The 27,217-nt window shown below is 36.4% G+C and overlaps 1 protein-coding gene and 1 pseudogene across 8 annotated transcripts in view; both read left to right on the forward strand.

Moving 5' to 3' along the window:
• The window catches only part of FUT8 (fucosyltransferase 8), a 315,924-nt gene that overhangs the window by 67,545 nt on the left and 221,162 nt on the right, over window positions 1–27,217 (forward strand). The gene's annotated exons all lie outside the window — the stretch shown is intronic.
• LOC123862202 (small ubiquitin-related modifier 1-like) lies at window positions 8,222–16,592 on the forward strand (annotated as a pseudogene).

The raw sequence follows: 27,217 nt of genomic DNA on the forward strand, positions 1-27,217 counted from the left end.
CCCAGGCGCCCCTGGGCATATTTTTAAGATGGTTACTTTTCCCCTCCCCCTTTTGGAAACAAGAAATTTTTCTCAGATGCTCCCAGTGAGAACCTGATAGGGGTTCTTGGAGGTAAAAAGTCAGGAATGCATGGGGACCTTTCAAAGACTGGGTTCCCTCTCCATTTTTTCACTTCAAGCTAGTCGACACAGAGCCTCCAGCAAATTGTCAATTATTGTTAAAGTATTCCTATTGATCCTGGCTCCAACTGAGGGCTTATTATATTCCTAGGCTTCTGCAGCTCCCACACTGTGATTTTCTGTATCTGCCTGTCTGTGTCTCTAGTTTTCAGGGTAGCAGATTGCCCTCGGAGTTCAATTCTCTGATGGATCTAAGAAGAATTGTTGATTTTCCTTTTTTTCTTTCTTTCTTTCTTTCTTTTTCTTTCCTTCCTTTTCTTTCATCTTTCTTTTCAGTAATGAGAACAGGAGTGATGAATTACAAGCTCTTTACATGTTGGACCTGATTGAAGATTATTTTTGATTCTTTTTGGCAATTTTGTATTGGTAAAACTTGGTATGATATCTTCTGTCTGATTTGACAGTATTTTGGAATTTTATTTCCTTCTGGCATTAGGTCTGCACAGTTTGAGGTAATGTATTCTAATTTGCAAGAATGAGTATAGAACTTTTTCAGAGGGAAATTGATCTTAGGACTGATTCTTGTTATTGGTGAAATGACTCATTCTTAGCCCATTTACTGTTCTTCTGTTTGCAAGAGTAGTTTTGGGACAATGGCAACCTTTCCTTTGTTTCCTATGTTAATAGTCAGAGCTTCATTTTTATACTCTTGAACTAAACAAAAAATAAATTTTATTTTTACAGCCTTTTTGGGTGTAGGGTCATGTCAAGTTTCACTAATTTGCACTTATGGTAATTATACTGATGATTCTGGGAATGGTTATTAAAACCTTGTGCTGGGGTGCCTGGGTGGCTCAGTTGGTTAAGCATCTGCTTTCGGCTCAGGTCATGATACCAGGGTCCTGGGATCGAGTCCCGCATCGGCCTCCCTGCTCAGTGAGGAGCCTGCTTCTCCTCTCTCTCTCTGCTGTTCCCCCTACTTGTGCTTTCTCTCGCTTTCTCTCTCCTGCTCTCTGTCAAATAAATAGATAAAATCTTAAAACAAATTTATAAAAACAAAACAGAAAACCTTGTGCTGATGCTTTGGATATATGGAATTAATTGGATGGCTAATTCAGACTGGGTGTCATAATTTAATTAGTACATTGTTCACTAATTATTTTTATGAGCAGAGAATAGAGTAATAATGTTAATCCTTATATTTTCTGTGATGTGGTAAAAAAAAAACCTTAATGTACATCATTAATTTAATGCTTAGATATCTTGAATTTAGTGCTTGGTAGAAGTATGAAAAGAGAAATTGGTCTATATTATATGTAAAATGTAGTTTATTTTCTTTTGGAAAAAAGTTACATTAAAAAAATCACTATGTTACAGGTATTTCAGGCAACTGTTTTATTAAAATAAGAGAATCATCCTTTATCCCGTAGTTTAACATGACAGTAGTTACCATGTGTGAGTATATGGGTCTTTTAGTTCTTTTTCTTTTCTTTTCTTTTTTTTTTTAAAAAATTTTATTTATTTGACAGAGAGAGATAGTGAGGGCAGGAACACAAGCAGGGGGAGTGGGAGAGGGAGAAGCAGGCTTCCTGCCAAGCAGGGAGCCTGATGTGGGGTTCGATCCCAGGACTCTGGGATCATGACCTGAGCCGAAGGTAGATGCTTAACGACTGAGCCACCCAGGTGCCCCAGTTCTTTTTCATATATAGATTTTTTTTACATAGTTGTGATCATAATTTCTTTTTAAATTTGTGCTTTTTGTAGTGTGTTTTCTCATTCTGTATCACTGTGTTTTTAATAGTAATGTTTTTTCATTGAGTGAGGTACTGTTAGGTTGGTCAGACTGACAGTTTATTCTCTTATCACTGTGATGAACCATGTATGCATTTAGCTTTTCCATTTCTTTTGATTTAGCTTTTTAAAAAATTTTTAAAAATTTTATTATTTTTTTAAATTAGATAGGTTCTGTGCCCTGTGTGGACTTGAACTCATGACCCTGAGATCAAAAGTTGAATGCTCTACTGACTGAGTCAGCCAGGCGCCCCCTGATTTAGCTTTTCTATGTTTGTGCCATTTCCTTGCCTGGATTTTCACAAGTTTTAGTCTCTCTTTCTTTTAAGGGATATTTTATGTTTTCTTCCCCAAGGCTAATTAACTTTTATTAGATCTTGAAAATATAATTTTTTTCTTAATATGATCAGAAAACAATGCTTTAGAACTTATATTGCTGCAGTGATTCACATTGTTCTTTTCTAAAAATTGAAATTTGTAACTAGGTGATAAAAATGATCTCCTAGACGTGTCAAGCTTGGTATTCTAGACTCTCATACTTAGGTTATAAATTATCTATAAAATAATTTAATATTTTATGTTGTACTTACAAATTGAATTTTTCCTGATTTTATATTTGTGGGTTTAATTTGATGTCTTTGTTAGGATTCCTTATTAGATTTCTCAGCATTCTTCTGAGTTTTCCTCTACCCTATCACTTGTGTTTAGGCCTGAATTGGGTCTAGCCTTTTGAGTGGAAAGTCAGTAGTAATAGAAACTTCTAGAAACATTTAGTGAGTCTGATGATCCTGAACCCACTTCCTCACCCATAAAAGCTAGCAAAGGATTGTTTAGGACCTTCTATACTGCATATTCTCTTCTGGCTTTCTAAGTTGACATTTTATAAAATATTTAGCTTTTTTTACTCTTGTCATCTTCAAGATATTTTACCATGATTTAAAAAAAAATCATGTTTCTACTGAGACATAGGTGAACCCAAGGGAAGGAAAAGATCATGCAGAATTGTTGGGTTCATTTCATTTAAAAGCAGTAAAATTCCATAATTGGAATTTGTTCTTATTCTTTGCAATTTTTTCAGGAAAGATAGGATTTAAAAATATATATATCACTTAGGAATATCTGTATTGGTGTGGGATTTAAAGTGATGTATACAAGGATGCTCATCATATTTCTTTCTGTCCTTACTCCTTTCTTTTTCCTAGTCTTGCCCTTTCTCCAACAAATTTAATGAACAACTACTATGATTTTGGGCACAAAATGATTAAGACCCTGCCTTTAGAAAGCTGATAATTTAATAGGTGAGCTGGAAATGTAAGTCAATAGTTGTAGTGTAGGAAGTCCCCTAATTTCCTATATAATAATATGTTCCCCAAAATGTGTTTGAAAATAAATATTCACATGGCAGAGGGGTGGGAGGTGTTTGGGTATTTCTATGGGGAGTTATTCCATGAAGCCAAAATGTGTCATTATAAAACATCTAATTCTAGGTGAACCTGGGTGGCTCAGTTGGTTAAGTATCCAACTCTTGATCTCAGCTCAGGTCTTGATCTCAGGGTCTTGAGTTTAAGCTCAGTTGTGAAGCCTACATAAAACAAAAACAAAAACATCTAATTCTAGTTCCTGGGCGTGTTGTCTCCCTTGGGACCAGGAATCCTATTTGGTGCACAACATCAAATGTATCTGAGTGGGATTGCTAGCTGTGCTTGAGCTGAGCAAACGGATCTTGGACCCAACCTTATTGTAGAGAGGGGTGCAGCCTCTGGGATTTGAGCTCTGTTACTGGGATGGTAGGTATATGAAGCTGAGGGGAAGAGGGTCCTTCTCACCCTGCTGTGACAGTATGAGCTGGGTACATAAAGGATGTCTCCCACTTATATATTTGATTACCTGGGATATCTTTTTGCAACCCAGCAATACCTGTCGCTCTGCACTGTCCGAAGGGAGAAATCAAGGACTGTTGGAGATAGGCCTGGGGAAGAGTTAGACCGGACAAGAGGACACCTATCCTGCAGGATTTTAAAATGATAGCTTCAGTCACCCCTTCATCCTTACCCATCCCAACTTTTGTGTATATGTGGCCAAGGCTTTGTCTGTAGAAGGACTGGGAAATGAGGCAGGAAGAGTTAATTTTTTTTTCCATCATAGGCCAGGACAATAACAAATGTTTATTTCAATTTCAGGGAGGCCTGGCTTCACACTTCTTCCACTCCTTAGCATTGTGGGCTATCAGAGCTTCATGCATTACCTCATAATCATTAATAAGATGATGTCTAAGAGACTGAATTTGGTGTCCTAAAGGTAGTTTAAGGGTATCAGTCTGTAGTGTGTGAAATGTGTTGAGTTGTGTGAAATTTAGGCCTGGTCTGCTTCGTGTGGTAAGTATAGTTGGTGTATCTGTAAAACTCAGTAGTAGCACATAGGGAGGAATAATAAATTGTGCCTAGAAGGTAATGAAAGGGCTTACATAGGAGGGAATACTCAAACTCTTTAGTAAATGGGTGGCTTTAAAAGAAGATCTAATACTGAAAATTTCTGCCTGGTAACACTGGTATCTTAAGACCTTATTCAAATCAGATGGGGCTGTGGTCCAAAATACATTATTTGGGACTGAGCTCTCTTGAATATCTTTATACCTTAATTCTTTATACACAAAATTCAGTAACTTCTAAGCTGCCTTTAGTAAATTTTCACTGTGAATTATACATTAGATGATTAAATGTTTTTTTAAGTAGAACAGTTGTTCTATTTGAACTTTTATTATGATTCAGGTACTGTGTTGAATGCCTGAGACAGCTACAACATACGACATGAATTAAATCTTAAGAGGCAAAAGTCCAGAGCAAAGACAGAAATCTCTAAAATTGTGACAAATAGGGAATTGTGCTCTTACAAAATGTGCTTTGCGAGAGTAGGGAGGGAGTGATGATATTCTCAGAGTGGAGAATTAGAGAGTTTGAGAATGGTGCTTGATAGAGATGACAGTTGAGTTGATAGCAGAGATACTTTTAAAGCTAAACTTCCAGTACCTGGTCTCTAAGTTTTCTTTAACTCTAGGCTTAATTGGTTAAGTTACAGTCTCCCATAGCATTTAGTTACATATGTGTACAAGGAGAGTTACTGCTTTTAATAAGGACTGTCAGATTTTGCATGGTTCAGGATCAATAAAGCAAAATTATATTTTCCTTGGTATATTATATTTACTAGTAATATAACTAATAAATACTACTATACTACCACTACTGTTCCTGTAACTACTTCTATCAGTACTATGATTACTGTTATTAGTACAGTGTTCTAATGCTCTTACCCCTTCTCCTCCTCTTTCCACTCCTACTACTACACTCCTACTACTGGGTAATGCTTGTTTTTACTAGGAACCACTTTTAAGTTCTTTTTTTTTTTTTAATTATTTTTTATTTTAAGTAATCTCTACATCCGATGTGGGGCTTGAACTCACAACCCTGAGATTAAGAGTCACATGCTTTATTGACTGAACTAGTCAGGCACACCTACTTTAAGTTCTTTATAGGTTTTCTTTTTTTTTTTTTTTTAAGTTCTTTACAGTTTTAAGATGGGAGATTATATCAATTTTTAGAAGGGTTTTCAAGAGTATTAATTAAAAAAAAGTGACTATTTCACAGAAACTTAGTAAAATTATCCCCATTTTCAAAAAAGTATTCTGATAATTCAAGTTCTAGTTATGAGGGGTTATCCTATGTTTTTCTTTGTTTCTTGATAAGTATTATTATATGTATGGTAATATGATTGAATTTTTATGATTAGATTTATTCCAAATAAAAATTAATCCTAAATATAAAGCTTTTTTCTATGTAAGTATATGTTTTTTTGTTACTCTTGATATTTTTTCTGGACATTCAGGTCAATCAGGGTGTTTAGAATTTCTCTAAAGAGCATAAGCTATGGAGTAAGGCAGATGTGGTCTGATTCTTAACTTGGATACTAGCTGTGCTTGAGTAGTTAATTTTAGATACTAAATTTCTACATCTGTAAAATGTAAATAAATAATAAATGCGAAGTCTTTAGCACAGTGCCTGGCATAAAGTAATGGCTCAGTAAATGTTAACTACTACTGTTAACTGACTTAGGAGTTAGGTCTCTGGCCTTAAATGTGGACCTTGGAGACTGGGAATACCTTGGGGCCACCTTGAGAGCCCCTAAGTGGAGAAGACTGCCTATAAGATGACCTATTCTGGACGTGCCTTTCTGACCTGAAACTAATCAAATGCTTATGGGCTTTGCTGAAAAATTTTTAAAGAACTCTAATACTGCAAAAAACTAAGAAGAAACTCTTAGTATACATCTAAATTTTGGCATAGGATGAGGCCACAGGTTGGCTAGGTTTCACTATGATGTAAGCATAATCATGGAGCAAGAGTTGATGAGAGAACCTTTTTCACAGCCTCTGGTCTGGGTAAGTTTGGCTTACTGGGGATAAGGTAGAGGAATCTGAACTATAGAGTCAGTAGTGCCAAACAGGAGGGAGAGGTGTCTTTTTTTTTTAAGAAGTTCTAGATTTTTTTAAAAAAGCACCTTGTTTTAGATGTTATCAGGCATCAGAGGTAACTGATGAAGGTAGCAGAAAAGTCAGAGACACGTGTAGCTAAATCTAGGTTGTAGCTCCTATAATCTTTTTAGTTAGAGAACCAGGTCTGTAAACTGTTGAGAACCCTCTAAGGGGACTCCATGATAGGTAAATACTTGAGAGCTCTGATTTTACCTTGTCTTTCTTTTTGGACGGTGGAGGTTAGAAGTGCATTCACAGTCATAGAAACCTTTGTATATATGGTTACCGTTCTGAAAAGAGACATTCTGTCTTCCACTCCAGATAGTTACCTTAGATACTTAGATTTTTAGAACAATAATGTCAGTATGGTTTAGGTTCTGAGTTAGTGGCTTGAGGAAATTTGATACAGGCCATTACAGAATAGAAGATAAATCTCATTTAAAAAATATTATTTACTGTGCCACCAGTTAGTAGTGACTTGTAATATGGAAACATTCTTAAAAATCCTAGGAGAGTTGTACTTTCATGATAGTTTAATTTATTATGTGTACTTTGCATTTTGGGGGTTTAAAAAAAGTGCTACATGGGGAAGGGGATGGCTTAAAAACAAATTGGGTTCTTTTACGCACCAGTAAGTTGACAGTTTGACTAATTGTAAATGAAAGTGGAGTTATTACTATTTATTTATTTTTTAAATTAAGTAGGCTACACACCCAACGTGGGGCTTGAACTCCACAACTTGGAGATCAAGAGTCACATGCTCTACCAAATGAGCCAGCCATATGCCCCAAAAGTAGAATTTTTAATTGATTTAATTCTAGATTCTAAAGGATGCTTTACAAAACACCTAGTCTGTCAATCAGTAGGTTGGTATTTTTCATACATATTGTTAAGTTAAAAACTGGAATTTGTAGAGTGATAGTATTATACATGACACTTTATCAAAGAGATTAGTTGACAGCCTCATACAAACTCTTCCTGATCACTCAGTCTAAAATAAATATCTATTTTTTATCATTTCATCTTATGTATGACACTATGGTGTGTGTGTGTGTGTGCATGTGTTTGTATTTGTTTATTGACTATTTTCTTACCAGAATGAAATTCCATGAGTTCTTTTTCTTTTTTCATCAAAACATTTATTAAATGGTTAACTGCACGTGGCCTGAGCTGTGACTAGGCTTTGTTAAAGACTTGAGTGCCTGGCTAAAACCAGGAAAACTGCTGCCTCCTTTTCATGTTCATAGAGCAGCTACTGCTCATACTTGGGCCAGTCCTGTGGCCTGCAAAGGAGGGGATACATATACCAGAGCAGGATTCTGCTAAATGGAATGGGGCCCAGGGGTAAGGACACTAAGCCAACCCGTCCAGCCAACCCTTCAGGAGATATCCTGAGCAACTAAAATAGCACGTGACACAAAGTAGGTGGTCAACGGATATTTGATGAATGGAGGATTTTCTCTTTTCTTTCTTCCTTTCTCTCTCTCTCTCTCTTTTTTTTTTTTTGAGGGGAGGAGTGTCAAGGTTCAGATTTGAATGACATATAAGTAACTTTAAGTTACTCATTTTCATAAAGATGATGCTGGGAAAGTATATTTGCATAATAAAGGGATACATTTCAACATTTAAAAAATGAAGAATTAAGAACTCATTAGTTTTAAGGCTTGCTAGTGTTCATCATTGTAATCTGTTAAAGGAAAATATCAATTGTGATAATTAAATTGAAAATACAAGAGAAATTTTGATTGGTAAAGTGATAATGTTTGTAATAAAAATTATAAATATAGTTAAAATTTTAGAAAAGCTTGAATACCATGAGATCTCCAAAAGTTAAAAAGTCAAAGCAGAGTGACGCAATCCCTGGCAGAAGTCCCTCCATCTGCGGTGTTGTGCTGTGGGAAAGAGAGATGGATTTGTAAATCCCAGAGTGTGAGGTTCTGCCTACCCAAAGCCACTACTGTGCAGAGACCCTGGGTGAAGCCACCTTCATCATGTCTGACCAGGAGGCAAAACTGTCAACTGAGGACTTGGGGGTAAGAAGGCAGGAGAATATATTAAACTCAAAGTCATTGGACAGGATAGCATTGAGATTTGCTTCAAAGTGAAAATGACAACATATCTTAAGAAACTCAAAGAATTGTGCTGTCAAAGACAGGGAGTTCCAATGAATTCACTCAGGTTTCTTTCTGAAGGTCAGAGAATTGCTGATAATCACATTGCAAAAGAACTGGGAATGGAAGAAGATGTGATTGAAGTTTATCAGGAATAAACGGGGTCATTCAATGATTTAGATACTCTTTTTATTTTCTTTACTCTTAATCCTTTTTTATTTTTAAAAATAGTTCTTTTGTAATGTGGTGTTCAAAATGGAATTGAAAACCTGCACTCCCATCTCTTTAAAACATCTGGTAATTTGAATTCTAGTGCCTGTTACTCATTATCACTTGTTTTCATTATGCTGAGTTTTAGTGATCAAACCTTAGTCTCCTTCATATTGCCCTCTCCCTTTAAAAAATTACATGTGTGCACAGAGAGGCACAGAGAAGCATTGCTTTCACAGGCAATGTGAGTATTCATAATGACTTTCTAGTTGGCCCTAAAGTTCTAGCATATTATTGCTTCAGTCCTGGACTATGATTTTCAGTGGGAAATGGAAGTTTTTCAGAGAACTGAACTTGGAAAAATGACCTTTCCTTAACCTGAAGCTACTTTTAAAATTTGCGGGTCTGGACCAGAAGAAGAGAAGTATCAGGCTGGAGTCAAGATGACAGAGATGGTGAGAGTAATGACTACCTCCAGAGATGGCTTCACTGAGGAGAAAGCATATTAAGAAAAGAAGTCTTGTCAGAAGATCCAGAGAAGTTCTAATTTTATTAGCAGTTAATAAAGTTATTCATGCAGTTGTGTATATAACAGAACACTGCTCTTTTTAATTTTATTTGTACTTTTTGGCCTGGGATATGGGTTTTAAATGGACATTGTACCAGCTTCATTAAAATAAAGTGTAAAAACCATTAGAAAAAAAAAGTCAAAGAGAATCTCTGAAGTAGACGTTTATTCTAGAATCTGAAAGAGAAAAAGAGTAAAATTAGGTTATAAGTAGGCTAGGTATTGACAAAGCAGGCCAATCTGAGGCTAAATGTTGTCAGCCAAGAACAGATGTTAGGTGGAGGAACCCAGAAGTACTACCTTCAACCTACTGTTGAATTAGACTACATTGGACCTATCATAGACTCTCTCCTTAAGAACAGTGACTAAGTTCACGTTGTTCAGGGCTATCCCCAGTGCTCAGTATAGTTCCTGGCAATTTGTATGCTCTGCATAAAATTTTTTCTTGAAAAAAAGTGAATTAATCTGTAGGTAGTAAATTCTGGAGAGCTGACTTCAGACATTTTTAGGGGTGTTGTTGCCATGGGTTTTCAGCCATAGCTGCTCCTGTATCATTTTTCTTCGAGTTTCTCTTAACCTTTTGGGGTGAAGGATCAGAATTTGTGCCTTTGGTCCTTGTTAATAATATGCTTTGAATTATTCTGCATTATTCTTATCTATAGCTGGACCCTTTTTTTCGTAAAAGACAGGGCAAGCTTCTCTTAAGTTCTGGTAGCTGAAATTTGAGTCTATGTCCAGTGTACTAATAGAAAGTCTTGTATTTATTTTCTTTTTTTCTTTTTTTTATAAGGTATTTTTTTTCTTTTCTTTTTTTCTTTAAAGATTTTATTTATTTATTTGAGACAGAGAGAATGAGAGAGAGAGAGAGAGAGCACATGAGAGGGGGAAGGGTCAGAGGGAGAAGCAGGCTCCCCGCCGAGCAGGGAGCCCGAAGCGGTACTCGATCCAGGGACTCCAGGATCATGACCTGAAACGAAGGCAGTCGCTTAACCAACTGAGCCACCCAGGCGCCCTTGTATTTATTTTCTTAGTGAAGTTACTTTAAATAAAATTCCAAAGGGTTTAATTGTCCTGCTAAATAAATCTGTATTACTTAGTTATGTGAAGTTAATGATTGATTTAAGGGATTAGGAATGAGTCATCAATGCTTTTCTCTTGCAGTTAGTGATTTCAAACCTTTTTTGTGCTGGTAGCGATGAAAAATTACTTAGTCCTTGCTGGACATGAAGAAATTCAGAGTTGTTTTTGCTTGTATCTTCATGGAATGAAAGAAGTGGATTAAATTGTCCTTTTACTAATATAAATATGAAAAGAACTTAGTCTAGATTTTCTTCTAGGCTTTTATTTCACTTAGACTTTTTTCCCCCCAAAGATACACTCCTCTCATTTTAATGCATGTTAAAATTGGATGAGTAAGCTTAGATATGTTAGTGTGCCTCCCCTTCAGTCTCACTAGCCCTATTTTAAGTGCTCTGTAGCCACATATGGCTGGTGATTATTATATTGGGCAGTGTAGGTATAGAACATTTCCTTCTTGCAGATATACCTGATATAGACATTTTCTCTTATAGAGTCTAATGATCCAGGTAATTATAATTTTTAAGGTAAGATTCTCAGTATTTTTGGTAAGACATTTGTATTATGAAATTTATTTTGATTATTCTGTTATATCATGGATACGCCACTAATTTTTATTACTCTGTTTTAAAATGTCATTTTTATCTAATTTTGAGACTAGCTTCCATTTTGTAATATAATATAATGGGAAATTTTGATATAGTAACTAGAAATTGCCCTTACAGGTAACACAGAACATTAATCTTGTTAAGTGAGGTAATGAATATAACTGCGTGAAAATTCCTTTTAAGGCTTTTACTGTCAGTATTTTAGGAATGTAGAGCTTCCAAAACAGGCCTTTGACTCCTAATGTGTTTTGGTTAAACATGATAATGATTTTGTCAGTATAGTGCTGGCCTTACAAAAGTTGCTGATTAGATGTCAGTTCTTTTAGTACATAGATTTCATTTTCCAGAGCATGGTTCCCCAAACCAGATGATCATAAGAATTCCCTGAGGAGGGGCACCTGGGTGGCTCATTCGGTTAAGCGCGTAAGCATCTGCCTTTGGCTCAGGTCATGATCCCAGGGTTCTGGGATGGAGCCCCACATCCGGCTCCCTGCTCAGTGGGAAGCCTGCTTCTCCCTCTACCTCTGCCTGCTTCCCTTGCTTGTGCTTTCTCTGTCAAATAAATAAATAGAATCTTAAAAAAAAAAAATTCCCTGAGAAGCTTTTTAAAGATACAGATATCCGAAGCGGATGTATTATATAGCATATGTATTAATAAAATCCTTTGTGTACATTCCTTAGTATTATAAACTCCTTGAGATAGAATTGTTGGCTCAAAAGATTGAACTATTTTTTGGATTTTTGATTCACAGGAACAAATTTCCTTCAGAAAGTTTACACCAATTTATAAACTTTTCCTCACATTTTCTCTGCACTGGGTATTATTGAACTTTTAATATTTCTCAGTTGATTAAAAAGATCTCTTATTTTAGCTTGTATTTCTTTAATTATGAGTGAGAGCATTTTTCAAAATTTTTTTTTAAATTTTATTTTATTATGTTAATCACCATACATTACATCATTAGTTTTTGATATAGTGTTCCATGATTCATTGTTTGCGTATAACACCCAGTGCTCCATTCAATAAGTGCCCTCTTTAATACTCATCACCAGGCTAACCCATCCCCCGAACCCCCTCCCCTCTAGAACCCTCAGTTTGTTTCTCAGAGTCCATAGTCTCTCATGGTTCATCTCCCCTTCCAATTTTCCCCCCTTCATTATTCCCTTCCTACTATCTTTTCTTTTTTTAATTTTTAATTTATTTATTTTTTAATTTTTAATTTTTTTTAAAGATTTTATTTATTTATTTGACAGAGAGAGACACAGTGAGAGAGGGAACACAAGCAGGGGGTGTGGGAGAGGGAGAAGCAGGCTTCCCGGAGCAGGGAGCCCGATGCGGGGCTCGATCCCAGGATTCTGGGATCATGACCTGAGCCGAAGGCAGATTGCTTAACCGACTGAGCCACCCAGGCGCCCCCCCCCCCTCCTTTTTTAACATATAGTGTATTATTTGTTTCAGAGGTACAGGTCTGTGATTCATCGGTCTTACACAATTCTTTTGATAATGCATTTTTTTCTCCTCCCTCTTTCTTTCTTTTCTTTCTTTTCTCTCTCTCTCTCTTTCTTTCTTTCTTTCAAATTGCCTGTTTTTGATATCTCTTCTTTCACATACCTAGGGTTCTTCATTTTGATTAGCAATAAGTTGAACGATAGGGCTAGAAGGCAATGACTAAAAACAAGAATTGGTGTTCAGAAGGTGGGGTGATTTTGGGTATTGAGCCTGGTACAGATATGGGCAAAATGTTAAATCTATCACAGATTTGCAAGATTCTTTGTACATAGTTTCCATCTATTCTCTCATAAATGGTATCTTTTAGGAATGGTCCTTTTCAGTTTGACAGTGGAGGAATTGGATTTAAAATTTTTTATGAAGAAAGGAAGTATTTTGCTACTATCATTTGGAAACTGATCATTATATTTGGTTCTGGTTGTTATTGGAATCAGTTTGAAATAATGCCATCTAACACAACTATTTATTTTTGATTTCTTGCCTATGTATAAATATGATAGAACAGAAATCCCTTAATTATGGGGACCTTTTTTCTTTGTGTCTCTAGTGCTTCATAGTATCTGGCCCTGTAAAAGAAAACTCATTTTCTGTACTCACAACACTTCTGACACCAGATGTGTGGGTTTTCCATACCAAGCAATTCTTTAATTCTCGGAGGATACCAACTGAATATTTAGCATAGACCCCAGAGGTTAAGGCCCAGTCCCACAAGACTACCCTCCACTTCACATGTCAATTGGGAGTAGTGGGTACCCAGGTTACCCACACTTCTGTCTGACTTGGCTACAAATTGGAGGGATCTCATGACTTCCTCCTCAGGTTTGATAATTAGCTATTATGGCTCACAGAACTCAGAAACACTTAATGTTTATCATCTTATTACAAAGGATATAATTAAAGATAATGTTGAACAGCAAGATGAAGAGGTACATAGGATGAGGTCCAGAAGGATCCTGAGCACACAGAGTGGAGTGTGCCACTCTCCTGGCACATGGATGTGCTTATGAACTTGGATGGCCTCTAGGACCCATAGTTTAGGGATTTTTAACGGAGGCTTTATCACATAAGCATGATTGGTTATTAAGTCAATGTCCAACCCCTCTCTTGTCCCTGCAGGATAGGGCATGGGGCTGAAAGTTCCAATCTTATGATCTGGGTTTGGTCTTTCTGGTGACCAGCCCCTGTGTTGAAGCTATCCGGGAACCCACTAAGAGGAGCCTCATTAGAATGAAAGATGTTACTATCAAGAAATTCCAAGGGATTTAGGAACTCTGCATGAGGGATGTGTGCCCATTTGGGCCACAGACAACTGTGTTCAGTCTGAATGGGGGCTCACAGAGGGAGTGGGGGTGCTGGCACCAGCAAGAGTCCTTGAGAGTGTCTAGGGGCTCAGGTTTCCATGTGCAGAGGGAGTTGACAGCTTGTTACCAGGCTGAGGCTTCAAGGTTGCACAGGAGGATTGCGTTCTGTCTAAGCGACTGGGACAGCACTCCACTAGAAGTCCTCACCCACATGTCCAACACCACTTCATACCAAGTCCCTACTGTAAACTGGTGGAGAGCCTCTTTCTACTTCAGTGTCCCTTGAGTGCCCTCTACTGAAAAAGCTTAGCATAGTGCTCATGTTAAATTAGAATAGTTAAAGGAATTTTGTTGTTTATCACAAAACATACATTGAAAGATTCCTTCAGAGCTGGAGTCTCTGCATATGTGTCCATAACTGACACATATGGATAATACCTAAGTTTGTTAATCCAGTCACCTGTTGATGGACAGTTTTGGTTCTTTCTAGTTATTGGTTCCTACAAGTAAAGCTGCCATGAACATTAATATACAAGTTTTTGCATGGATATATATTTTGATTTCTCTTAGGTAAATACCTAAATGTGGAATAACTGGATCGTACATTAGTGTGTGTAAATTTTTAGGAAATTGCCAGATAGTTTTCCAAAGTGGCTATACCATTTTTTGTTCTTGCTGGCAGTTCCTCTATGTCTTACCAATATTTGGTATGGGTTATTCCTTTTAATTTTAGCCATCCTAATAGGTGTATGGTATTATCTCCTTGTGTTTTAATTTCCATTTCTCTAATGACTAATGATATTGAGTATCATTTCTTGTGTTTATTTACCATTTGTATATTTTCCTTGGTAAAATGCTCAAATCTTTTACTTTTTTTTAATTGGGTTGTTTTCTGATTATTGAGTTTTAGATGCTTTTTTTTTTTTTGAGTTTTGAATCCTTCTTCTATATTTTTGATTCCATACTTTGCCGAGTTTTTTTCCTGGATTGTGGCTTCTCTTTTCATTCTTTTAACAGTATCTTTTGAGGAATAATAATTTTTAATTTTGATGAAAGTTCAGGCTATCAATTTATTCTTATATCCATCATGTTTTTGTATCTAAAATATTTTTGCTTAATGCAAGGTGATAAAGGCTTTCTCCTAGGATAGCTTCTGGAAGTTTTATGGTTTTAGTTTTGTTTTGTTTTTTTGTTTTGGAAAGTTTTTTTTTTTTAAGATTTATTTATTTTTTCTAGAGAGAGCACGAGCACGGGGAGGGGCAGAGAGAGACAAGCAGACTCCCTGCTGAGCAGGGAGCCTGACAAGGGGCTCAATCCCCTGGACCCTGAGATCATGACCTGAGCCAAAATCAAGAGTCAGATGCTCAACCCACTGAGTCACCAAGGTGCCCCATAGTTTTAGGTTTTATGATTAGTACCATGTTGCATTTTGGGTTTTTTGTTTGTTTTGTTTTTTAATTTATTTGTCAGAGAGAGAGAGCACAGCAGGGGGAGTGGGAGAGGGAAAAGCAGGCTTCCCGCTGAGCAGGGAGCCTGACTCAGGGCTTGATCCCAGGACCCTGAGATCATGACCTGAGCCGAAGGCAGACACTTAACCAACTGAGCCACCCAGGCGCCCCTGAAGTATCACCTTTTATTTAGATTTTCAGTTTCTTTTTTTTTTTTTTTTAATATTTTATTTATTTATTTGAGACAGACAGAGATAGTGAGAGAGAGCTCGAGCAGGAAGAAGGGGGAGAAGCAGGCTTCCTGCGGAGCAGGGAGCCTGATGCAGGGCTCGATCCCAGGACCCCGGGATCATGACCTGAGCCAAAGGCAGAGGCTTAACCATCTGAGCCACCCAGGCGCCCCTTCAGTTTCTTTTTTTTTTAAGATTTTATTTATTTGTTTATTTGAGAGAGAGAGAGAGTGCTTTCATGCGTGGGAAGACAGGCAGAGGGGGAGCGAGAGGGAAAGAATCTTTGTTTTTTGTTTTGTTGAAGATTTTATTTATTTATTAGAGAGAGAGAGAGTGCACATAAGAATGGGGAGTGGCAGGCAGAGTGAGAAGCAGGCTCCCCACCTGGCAAGAAGCCCACTGGGGGACTCTTATCCCAGGACCCTGGGATCATGACCTGAGCCGAAGGCAGACGCTTAACTGACTGAGCCACCCAGGCATCCCGAGGGAAACTATCTTAAGCAGACTCCACGCTGAGAGTGGAGCCTGTTGTGGGCTTGATCTCATGACCCTGAGATTATGACCTGAGCTGAAACCAAGAGTTGGACATTCAACCAACTGAGCCACCCAGTTGCTTCTAGAATTTCAGTCTCTTTTAGCAGTGTTATTTTTTTTTTTATGCAGATCTTTCCCAGATTTTGCCACATTTATCCCGAAGTGTGTTACATTTTTTTGCTCTTATAAATAGCATTATTTTTTTAAATTCCACTTTCCACTTGTTCATTGCTAATATATAAAAATGCAGTTGATTTTTATATCCTGTAACCTTGCTAAATTCACTTTTTTTAGTTCTGGTTGCTTTTTTGGGGGGGGTTGTTTTTTTGTGGGGGTTTTTTTTTTTTTTGGTAGGTTCCACTGGATTTTCTACACAGTCATGTCTTCTGTGAATGAAGAGAGTTTTACTCCTTTCATTCCAATTTATGTTCCTTTTATTTCTTTTTCTTGCCTGACTTCTTTGGCTAGACCCTCTAGTATAATGTTGAATGGAAATGGTGAGAGAGGACATTCTAGTCTTGCTTCTAATTTTAGCGGGAAGGCATCCATTCTTTCATAATTAAGTATGATGTTAATTGTAGATTTTTCATAGATACCCTTTATTAGATTGATTAAATTCATTTCTATTTCTAGTTTGCAGAGATTTTTCAAATCAGGAATGGATATTGGATTTTGTCAAATGCTTTTGGGTGTGTGTCTATTGAGATGAGAGTTACTGTTTATGTTTTAGCTCTAGGTAATGCAAGTGTCTGTTGTTATGTACAATTTTGTTGGCCTTTTTTTTCCCCGAAAATGACCTCCTCCCCTAAAGAAAGTCAATTAATCTGCATGTATAATACCTGGGTTTTAAAAATATGTTATGTGCAGTATCATCTCTAATTGGTTAAAATATGAATTATAATAATGCTAATGGAGTCTAATTATTGAGCTGTGATGTGAAAAAATAGAGAAAAATCTGAGAATTATCCATAAAATAGATATCTACTAAAGAAATTTTGATTGAGTACAATTGTTTTAACTCTAAATTTATATTTAGCATTACTGAAGGGAGACAGCTATAGGATACGGATACTTAATGGTCTTTGGTAAGTGTTTAGGAAGAAGTGAAAAGAGTAGATGAATTACGTGAAGAAAAATTTAAAGCATAGAGGCTTACTTAAAGATTGAAAAAAGCAAGTAGACTTAACAGAAAACAAAGGAGTCAGAAAGAATGCAGTTGTTTCTTATAGACAATAATTGGAGTTAAGGCAATGTAGCTGGTGCCTTTGGTGAAGTGGAAAGGATTGCCCTGGGATAATTGGGTTTAAATCCTGTATTTCCCACTTGCTAACTCAGTAAGTTTCTTAAACTAAGTTTCTGATTTCTCATCTATGGAATGAACATAAGAATATTTATCCCAAGGGTTGTAATGAAGATTAAATAGAATCAGTTACATAAAAGTGCATAGCAGTATAGTTAGGTGCTTAATAAATGTTTGTCTTTATTATTTTTTTTAAATGACCAATAGAAGCATTACTTTTCTGTTGCCTATTTCCCTGGTGATTATATATAGACACAGAAGTAGTGTCCACAGTTACCCTGAAACCCATTGAGAAAATAAAAACCGAAGCCAATTCCTGCTGTGTTGACCTCCTAGAACTTCTGATAGTTTGAAAGAAAATTAACCAGAGCACAGTGAGCATAAGATTATATTAGAAAATGTTCTGAAGGAGAGTTCTAACTTGAGGAAGGAGGGCAGAATTTATAGGGCATTAGCAAGAGGGGTTAGGCATAGTTCAACTAGTTTGGGGAATAGTTGGTCAAAGATGGCTCTCAGAGAATTGGTCTTGTAGATTAGTAGTCATTGGGCAGATTTTTTCAAGAAGTTTGAGGAGAAGCAGCTGTGGGGGTCAGTCAAGGATATGAGAGGATCAATGCAAAATTCTCAGGTTTTTAGTGTCTGCACAGATTTTTCAATCATTGGCTCTTCCAGTCTTTTCCTCCTGCACCCCCACCACTAGTATAAGGGCCCTTTATTCTGGTCATGATTTTAGACCTTTGTAGCTCTTGATCTCAGAGGTAATATCTTTATGAAATTATAAAGAACAAGGAATTAAGTATTTTGTAGAACTAGAAAGTTCTCTTAGTCTTTGCTTCCTGCCTTCTTTGTATTGTGTTTTGGATTCTGTTATGTCGGTGCTCTGCAGTAGAGGAAATGGTAATGTATGATAACGAAAAGCTTCAAAGTAGACATATGGCTGGTAGGGAGATTCAAATAGGGTTTTACAGCAGCTATTTTAGATGATGACACATCTTCAGCTTAAATTGCAATTGATTTTTTTTTTTATTTTGCCTTATCTTTCTGTGATGATTCTAGTAGAAATCAAATGAAATTATTTTTGATAGCTGGTTTGTGAACATTGGTATTTGCAGCTAACCTTCCAAAGCCTACCTGTGCTTTCAGGGAGCTCAGCTTGTGACTAAATGGATCATCTCTTCTCTTTTATCTATTTAATGCCTTACTGGTTTCTAGCAGCTGGTACTTAGCATTGTTCATTCTTGAGTTTGGTGTTTCAAGTGATTTCTTTGCCTTTATGAGGTACTTTCTGACTATAGGTGAATCCATTCTCCTGTAAATATAATCTGTGCTTTGAAATTAAATGATCCTTGTCCTCTTTGAATACATAAATCCTTTTATTATCTGATAGTTTGCCTCTTGATTTGTGGCTTCCTGTGTTCCTTTTGTAATGCTTACTTAGCTTTTAATTTAAATTCAAGGTTGCCTTAGTTAGCATCCAAGGAAGACTTTGGCCTATTCAGACATTGAGAAAGTATGAATATTTGGCCACCATATTTATGATTATTGGGGCATTTCATAGAAGGGGAGGCAAATTTCTTATTTTTTCCTAATCAGGCTCACCATAGACCTTGTATTTTTCAAAAGAGCTTGAGTGGGAAAAAAAATACATGAAGGATGGCATATCTGCTCTTTCTACATGGATGTACTTACCATAACTGTGAAAAATATATTTGATTTACTGTGAAGCTCTCAGGGTAAATGCGTCAGATATAATCAATATTTTAGTATTGTCATGTATAGTTAAGCACTTTCCCGTAAATTATAAGAAAGTTATTTATGTTTTTTTGTTCGCAGAATATCACAAACATTTCCAAAATGTAGCTTTCTTTTTTTGATATTCAGAGGAAGTTAGAGATAAGATTTATCTACAACTAAATAGTAAGTCACTGGTGAGAATTTTTTCTACCTCATATATTACTATGCTTCTTAAGTCTCATTCTTCTCCATTTTTAACATTTGGTGATATGATACAAATGTCACTATCATAGCTTTCTTTAATTTCCTGGGAAGTATCTTTTATAGCCTTCATATCTTTCAATCTTAGGAACTCTGAAAGGCTTCTTTATCCTTTATTTCTTCTAAAGAAAATATCCTCATTTGCTCTTTAAAAAAAAAAAAGGTTTTTTTAATTTATTTGAGAGAGAGAGAGAGAGCACAAGCAGGAGGGGCAGAGGGAGAAGCAGACTCCCTGCCAAGCAGGGAGCCCAAAGCGGGGCTCCATCCCAGGACCCTGACATCATGACCTGAGCCAGTCAGAGGCTTAACAGACTGACCTACTCAGGTGCCCCTCTTTATTTTCTCTTGATGTTTTTATAGAGATTCCTGCTACCCATGGAGAGAAATAAAAACATGCAATGTAAAATCTCAGTCATTTAGGACATTTTAAATATTAACAAATCAGTTATTTAAAAAGTTTCATGGATTTGTGATTTTTTTTTAGTTGTTTTCAGCTTTATTGAGGTATAATTGACAAATATCATAAAATATTTAAAGTATACATGATAACTTCATATATTCTTTCTTAGTAATTATATAGTGTAGTGTTATCAACTATAGTAACCATGCTTTACATTAGATTCTCACACTTTGTACATCTGATAGCTGGAAGTCTGTACTCCTTTATCAACTTCTCCTTATTTCCTGCACCACCCAGTCCCTGGCAGCCACTTTTCTACCTTCTGTTAGTATGAGTTGGGATTTTTTTTTTTTTTTTTTTTGTAGATTCCACGTATAAGTGATACCATACAGTATTTTCTCTGTCTGTCTTATTTCACTTAGTATAATGCTCTTAAGATTTATTCATATTGTTGGAAATGGCAGGATTTCTTTTTTTCTCATGGCTGAATAATATTGCATATATACAAATATATATGTATATGGATACATACACACACATACACATACACACCCCACATCTTTATCCTTTCATCTCTGGGTGGATACTTAGGTTGTTTCCATATTTTGGCTATTGTGAATAATACTGCAGTAAACATGGGAGTGCACTGGTCCTGTTTCCATTCCCTTAGGGTATATACTGAGAAGAGGGATGTCTGGATCATTTGGGTAATTCTGTTTTTGATTTTTTTGAGGAAACCTCCATACATTCTCCATAGTATCCTGCATCAGTTTACATTGCCACCAGCAGTGAACAAGGGTTCTCCTTTGTCCACATCCTCACCAACACTTGTTAAATTATGTTTCTTTTTTTGTGATAGCCATTCTAACAGGTGTGAGGTGATATCTCATTGTAGTTTTGATTTGCATTTGGTGATGACTAGTGATGCTGAGCCACCTTTTCACATACCTGATAGCCATTTATAGGTCTTCTATGGAAAAATACTGTTTTTAAATCAGATTTATTGATTGCTATTCAGTAGTATGAGTTCTTTGTATATTTTGGGTATTAACCCCTTATCAGGTATGTAGTTTGAAAATATTTTTTTCCCATTCTGTAGGTTTTGTCTTCATTTCGTTGATGATTTCCCTTGCTGTACAGAAGCTTTTTTTTTTTTTTTTTGGCAAAACGGTGGTTTTATTGAAGGAAGAGCTGCTGCTGCTCCCTGCTGCCCAGAACCTTTTTTAGTTTGACATTGTCCCATTTATTTATTGTGTTTTTGTCACCTTTTTGTGTTTTGAAATTGAAAAAATCCTTGTCAAAACTGATGTCAAGGAGCTTACTTCCTATGTTACCTTCTAGAAGTTTTACAGTTTCAGGTCATTTTGAGGTGATTTTTGTCTGTGTTGTTTCATTCTTTTGGCTGTGGCTGTCCAGTTTTCCCAGCACCTTTTCTTGAAGAGACTATCCTTTTCTCATTGTATATTCTTGGCTTGTCAAATATTAATTGACCATATATGCAAGAGTTTATTAATTAACCATATATGCATGAGTTTATTTCTGAGCTTTCTGTTTTGTTTCATTGATTTGTGTATCTGTTTTAATGCCAGTATTGTACTGTTTTGATTACTATATATAGTAATTTGTAGTGTAATTTGTAGTATAATTTGAAATTAGGAAGTGTGAGGCCTCTAGCTTTGTTCTTTCTCGAAATTACTTTGGCTATTTGGAGTCTTGTGGTTCAATACAAATTTGAGTATTGTTGGTTCTAGTTCTGAGAAAAATGCCATTGGAATTTTGATAGGGATTGCATTGAATTTGTAGATTGCATTAGGGTGTTTGGACATTTTAACAATATTCTAATCTGTGAGCACAGATTTATTTGTGATTTCCATTTATTTGTGTCTTCTTCAGTTTCTTTCATCAGTGTCTTATAGTTTTCATGTACAAATCTTTTACCTCCTTTAGTAAATTTATTCCTAAGTATTTTTTTGATGCAATTGTGAATGGGATTTTCTTAATTATTCTTTCTGCTAGTTTGTTGTTAGTGTATATAAACACATCTGGTATTTGTGTATTGATTTTGTATCATGCATTTTTACTGAATCTGTTGATTGGTTCTACCAGTTTTTTGGTGGAGTCTTAGTATTTTCTATATATAATATGTCATCTGCAAATAATGAGTTTTACTAACTCCTATCCAATTTAGATGTCTTATTTCTTTTTCTTGCCTAATGGCTCTGGCTAGGATTTCCAGTACTGTGTTGAATGACAGTGGTGAGAGTCAGCATCCTTGTCTTGTTCCTGATCTTTTAGCTTTTCACTGTTGAGTATGATGTTAGCTGTGGGCTTGTCATATGTGGCCTTTTTATGCTGAGGTATGTTCTCACTATACTCACTTTGTTGAGAGTTTTTAATCATGAAAGAATGTTCAATTTTGTTAAATGTTTTCTTCATCTGTTGAGATGATAATATGATTTTCTGGGGGGGAGGGCAGAGTGGGGAGGGGCAGAGGGAGAGAGAGAATCTTATGTAGGCTTCATGCCTGGTGTAAGAGCTTGATGTGGGCTTGATCTCACAACGCTGAGATCATGACCTGAGCCAAAATCAGGAGTTGGATGCTCAACTGAGCACCCAGGTGCCCCAATATGACTTTTATCTGTCATTTTGTGTGTGGTAATACATTTACAGATTTACCTGTATTGAACCATCCTTGCATCCCAGGGATAAAACCCATGGTGTATGATCCTTTTAATGTGTTGTTGAATTCTGCTTACTAATATTTTATTGAGAATTTTTGCATTCATATTCATCAGGGATATTGCCCTGGAGGCTTCCTTTTTGTAGTGTCCTTGTTTGGTTTTGATTATAAGGATAATGCTGGCTTCATAAAATGAATTTGGAAATGTTCCCTTCTCTTCAGGTTTTTGGAAGTTTGAAAAGGATTGATAATAATTCTTCTTTAAATGTTTGGTAGAATTTACCAGTTGAAGCCATCTGGTCCTGTGGGAAGGTTTTTGATTACTGATTAAATCTTTTTTTTTTTTTTTAAGATTTTATTTATTTATTCATGAGAGACAGAGAGAGAGAGAGAGAGAGAAGCAGAGGGAGAAGCAGGCTCCCAAGGAGCAGAGAGCCCGATGCGGGACTCGATCCCAGGACCCTGGGATCATGACCTGAGCTGAAGGCAGACGCTTAACCATCTGAGCCACCCAGGTGCCCCGATTACTGATTAAATCTTTTTACTAGTAATTGGTCTGTTGAGATTTTCTCTTTCTTCATAATTCAGTCTTGGTAGGTTCCTAGGTTTCTAGGAATTTGTCACTTTCTTAGGATGTCCAATTTGTTGTATGTAATTGTTTGTAGTAGTCTCTTATGATTCTTTATATATGTGTGATACCATTTGTAATGTCTCTTCATTCATTTATAATTTTATTTGAGTTCTTTCACATTTTCTTGGTTAGTCTAGCTAAATGTTGTCTATTTTGTTTATCTTTTCAAAAAACCAGTTCTTAGTTTCATTATTTTTTCTATTGTCTTTTTAGTTTCTGTTTCATTTATTTCCACTCTAATTTGTGGTCTTTTTTTTTTTTTTTAAACTAACTTTGGGCTTAGTTTGTTATTATTTTTCTAGTTCTTTTTAAAATTCTTCTTTAGTTCCTTGATGAGTAAATTTAGGTTGTTTATTTGAGCTTTTCCTTTTTTTCTTAATGTGGGTATTTATTGCTATGAACTTACCTCTTAGAACTGCTTTTCCTGTAGCCCTTAAGCTTTTATATTGTGTATTTCCACATTAATTTGCCCATAGATATTTTTTTATTTCTTCTTGGACCCATTTGTTAGCATTAGTAGCATGTTGTTTAATCTTCACATATTTGTGAATTTTTCAGGTTTCTTCTTGTAACTGATTTCTAGTTTGATATTATAGAAAAGATGCTTTATATGATTTATTTTTCTTGAATTTATTAAGACTTGTTTTGTGGGGGCGCCTGGGTGGCTCAGTTGGTTAAGCGACTGCCTTCAGCTCAGGTCATGATCCCAGGGTCCTGGGATCGAGTCCCACATCGGGCTCCCTGCTCTGCGGGAAGCCTTCTTCTCCCTCTCCCACTCCCCCTGCTTGTGTTCCCTCTCTCGCTGTGTCTCTCTGTGTCAAATAAATAAATAAAATCTTTAAAAAAAAAAAAAAAAAGACTTGTTTTGTGGCCTAACATGATGTATCCTGGAGAGTGTTCCATGGGTAATTAAGTATTCTGCTGATGTTGAATGGAATGTTCTGTAAATTTCTCTTGAGGCCATATGGTCAAATGTGTAGTTTAAGTCCAGTGTTTCCATATTGATATTCTTTCTAGATGATTATCCATTGTTGAAAGTGGGGTGTTGAAGTTTCTACAATTGTTGTGTTGCTTTCTATTTCTCCCTTCAGATCTATTATTATTTGCTTTATAATTTTAGGTGCTTCTGTGTTGGGTAGATAAATATTTAAAAATGTTACAACCACTTGTTGGATTGACCCCTTTATCCTTATATAATGACCTTCTTTGTCTCCTCTTGCAGCCTTTTGCTTTGAAGGCTATTTTGTCTGATATAAGTGTAACTGTTCTTGCTCCCTTTTGGTTTCCATTTGCCTAGAATATCTTTTTCCATTCCTTTACTTTCAGTCTGTATATATCCTTAAGATATGTAAGAGAACTTAGTCCACTTACATTTAAAGTAATTATTGATAGATGTGGATTTATTATTGTCATTTTGTTAATTGTTTGCTGGCTGTATTGTAATTCCTTTGTTCCTTTTATCTCTTTCTTTGTCATTTGATGATTTTCTGTAGTGGTATGCTTAGATTTCTTTATCTTTTGTGTATCTGTTACAGGTTTTTACTTTGTGGTTACCATGAGGCTTATATAAAATATTTTATATTTGTAGCAGTCTATTTTAAATTGGTAGCAACTTATGTCAAATGTATACTAATGCTCTCTATTTTTACTCTACCCCCATTCATTTTGTTTTTGATGTCATAATTTACATCGTTTTACTTTGTATATCCATTAACAAATTATGTATCCAATTATGTATACATTAACAAATTGTTATTTTTACTAGTTTTATCTTTGAGCTTTCATACTAGATTCACAAGTGATTTACCCACCTTCATTACAAATTACATTAATCTGAATTTAACTATGTATTTACTTTTACCAGGGAGATTTGTTGTTTGATTTGTTGTTGCTAATAAGCATCCTTTTGTTTGCAGCTTGAAGAAGTTGTCTTAACATTTATTATAAAGCTGGTCTAGTATCGATGAACTCCTTAAGCTTTTACTTTCCTGGAAAACTCTTTCTCTCTCCTACAACTCTGAAGGACAACTTTGCTGGGGAGAATATATTGGATTGGTAGTTTTTTCTTTCATGATTTTCATTCCACTTCCTTCTCACCTGCAAAAAATTTTCAGATTCTGCTGAAAAATTTCCTGATAATCTTATGGTGATTCCCTTTTATGTAACATAAGTTTTTCTTTTGGTACTTTTAAGATTCTGTCCTTGTCTTTAACTTTTGACAATTTAATTATAATGTGTGTTGGTTTAGATTTATCTTGTTTGAAATTTTGTAGGATGTTTGTTTCTTTTCCCGTGTTAGGCAAGTTTTCAGCCATTATTTATTCAAATAGGCTTTCAGCCCCTTTCTCTTTTGCTTTGCCTTCTGGGGCCGCATAATACATATATTGGTATATTTGATGGCGTCCCATAATTCTTTGAAGCTACGTTCACTCTTTTTCATTTTTTTTTCTTTTTACTTCTCTAATTGGGTGAATTGCGCTGTCCTGTCTTCAAGTTTGCTAATTCTTTCTTCCACTGATCTAATCTGCTGTTAAATCCCTTTATTGAATTTTTCAGTTCACTTATTTAATTATTCAGCTCTTTGATTTGTTTGGTACTTTCCTATATTTTTAATCTCTTTGTTGAAATTCTCATTTAATTCATGCATTATTCTCCTGATCTTGGTGAGCGTCTTTTTGATCATTATTTTGTACTCTTGATCAGGTAAATCACTTATTTCCCTTTTATTAAGGTCTGTTTTGAGTTTTGTCTTGTTCATTTGTTTGTAACATATTTCTCTGTTTCTTCATTTTCCTTAACTCTCTGTGTTGGCTTCTGTGCATTAGATAAAACAGTCACATCTCCCAGTCTTGATGGAATGGTCTCCTGTAGATGATGAATCTTTTCATTCAGCCTGGCCCTAGCTCTTGGTTGTCTCTCAAACCTTTGTGATTGTCCAGCCTGCCTTCTTCATGGCTCCCAATAGCTGAGAGTATGCCAAGATCTTTGTGTCCCCAAGTGGAGGATCAGTCATTGACCTGTGTGCAGGCTGAATGAAAGTTGGACCCTCAGGTAGCAGCTTTTAAAGTATGCAAGTAGATGTGTTCTAGGGAAAAACTGGGATCTGGGTGTTTCTGTCTCCTCTGTCTGTTCTGAGCCCTGGGGGTTAGCCAGTTAAGAACTGTTTCTTTGTTTGCTACTGTCTTGTGGGACCTGTGAATGCAATCCCTGCAAGCTGTCAGAACCAACCAATCAAGGAGTGCATCCCCCGGGTGGTAGCCATAGTACTCATAGTACCAGATGTGTGTATAAGCTCCTTCCAGGAAGCTATTTGTGATTTGTAGTCATCTACTGGGAGAATGCAGAGATGGTGTCTGCTGGCTTCCCAGTTTTCATGGAGGATCGACATCTGTCTGCACATCTGTGCTAAATTAGAAGCCTCATCCTCTGACAGCAGCTTTTAAAGTATGTAAATAGGTCTCTTACTGGGAATGACTGGGAGATGGGTGTTTCTGTCTGCTCCCTGTGCATTGAGCCCTGGGGAGATAGCCACTTGAGAAGTATTTATTTGTTTGCTACAATCCTGTTGAGTCTGCTAATGCAAGCCCCACTGGCCACCAGAGTTAGGCTATCAAGGGGTATGTTCTTTGGGCAGCAGTTGCAAAAGCCAGGCACTGGGTGTGTACACAAATTCCTTTCAGGAAGATACCAGTGAGTGGGACCTGGGCAGAGAGAGAATGCAAAGATGGTGCCACTGGCCTCCCTGGTTTCTGGGGAGGATTTCAGTTTGTCCCTAGATGTGTGTTAAATGAGAAGCCTGGCCCTCAGGCTGCACAATTTAAGATATACATATAGGTGGGTTTCAGGAAAGAATGGTAGGTGGGCATTTTTGTCTGTTGCCTCTGTGCTGAGCCTTGGGGGCATAGTCACAGTGAGTCCGTGGTGCCCACCAAGAACTGTTTGTTTGCTATAGTTTTCTAGGTCTTGTGGACACAAGCCCCATTAGCTTTCAGAGCTAGATGTTTTGGGGGCCCATCCCTGAGTTGGAAGTCTTAAAAGTGGCATTAGATGTTGGGTCGAAACGCTTTAGTCTTTTTTTTTTTTTACTTAAGATTTTATTTATTTATTTGAGAGAGAATGTACACAAGTGCTCACACCAGCAGGGGAGGGGAGGGGGTAGGGAGAGAGAGAGAGAAAGA

This window comes from Mirounga angustirostris, unplaced genomic scaffold, assembly GCF_029215605.1.
Source record: "Mirounga angustirostris isolate CCGP_5_RB_7025 unplaced genomic scaffold, mMirAng1.0.hap1 SCAF_9, whole genome shotgun sequence".
In the NCBI taxonomy this organism is placed as follows: Eukaryota; Metazoa; Chordata; class Mammalia; order Carnivora; family Phocidae; genus Mirounga; species Mirounga angustirostris.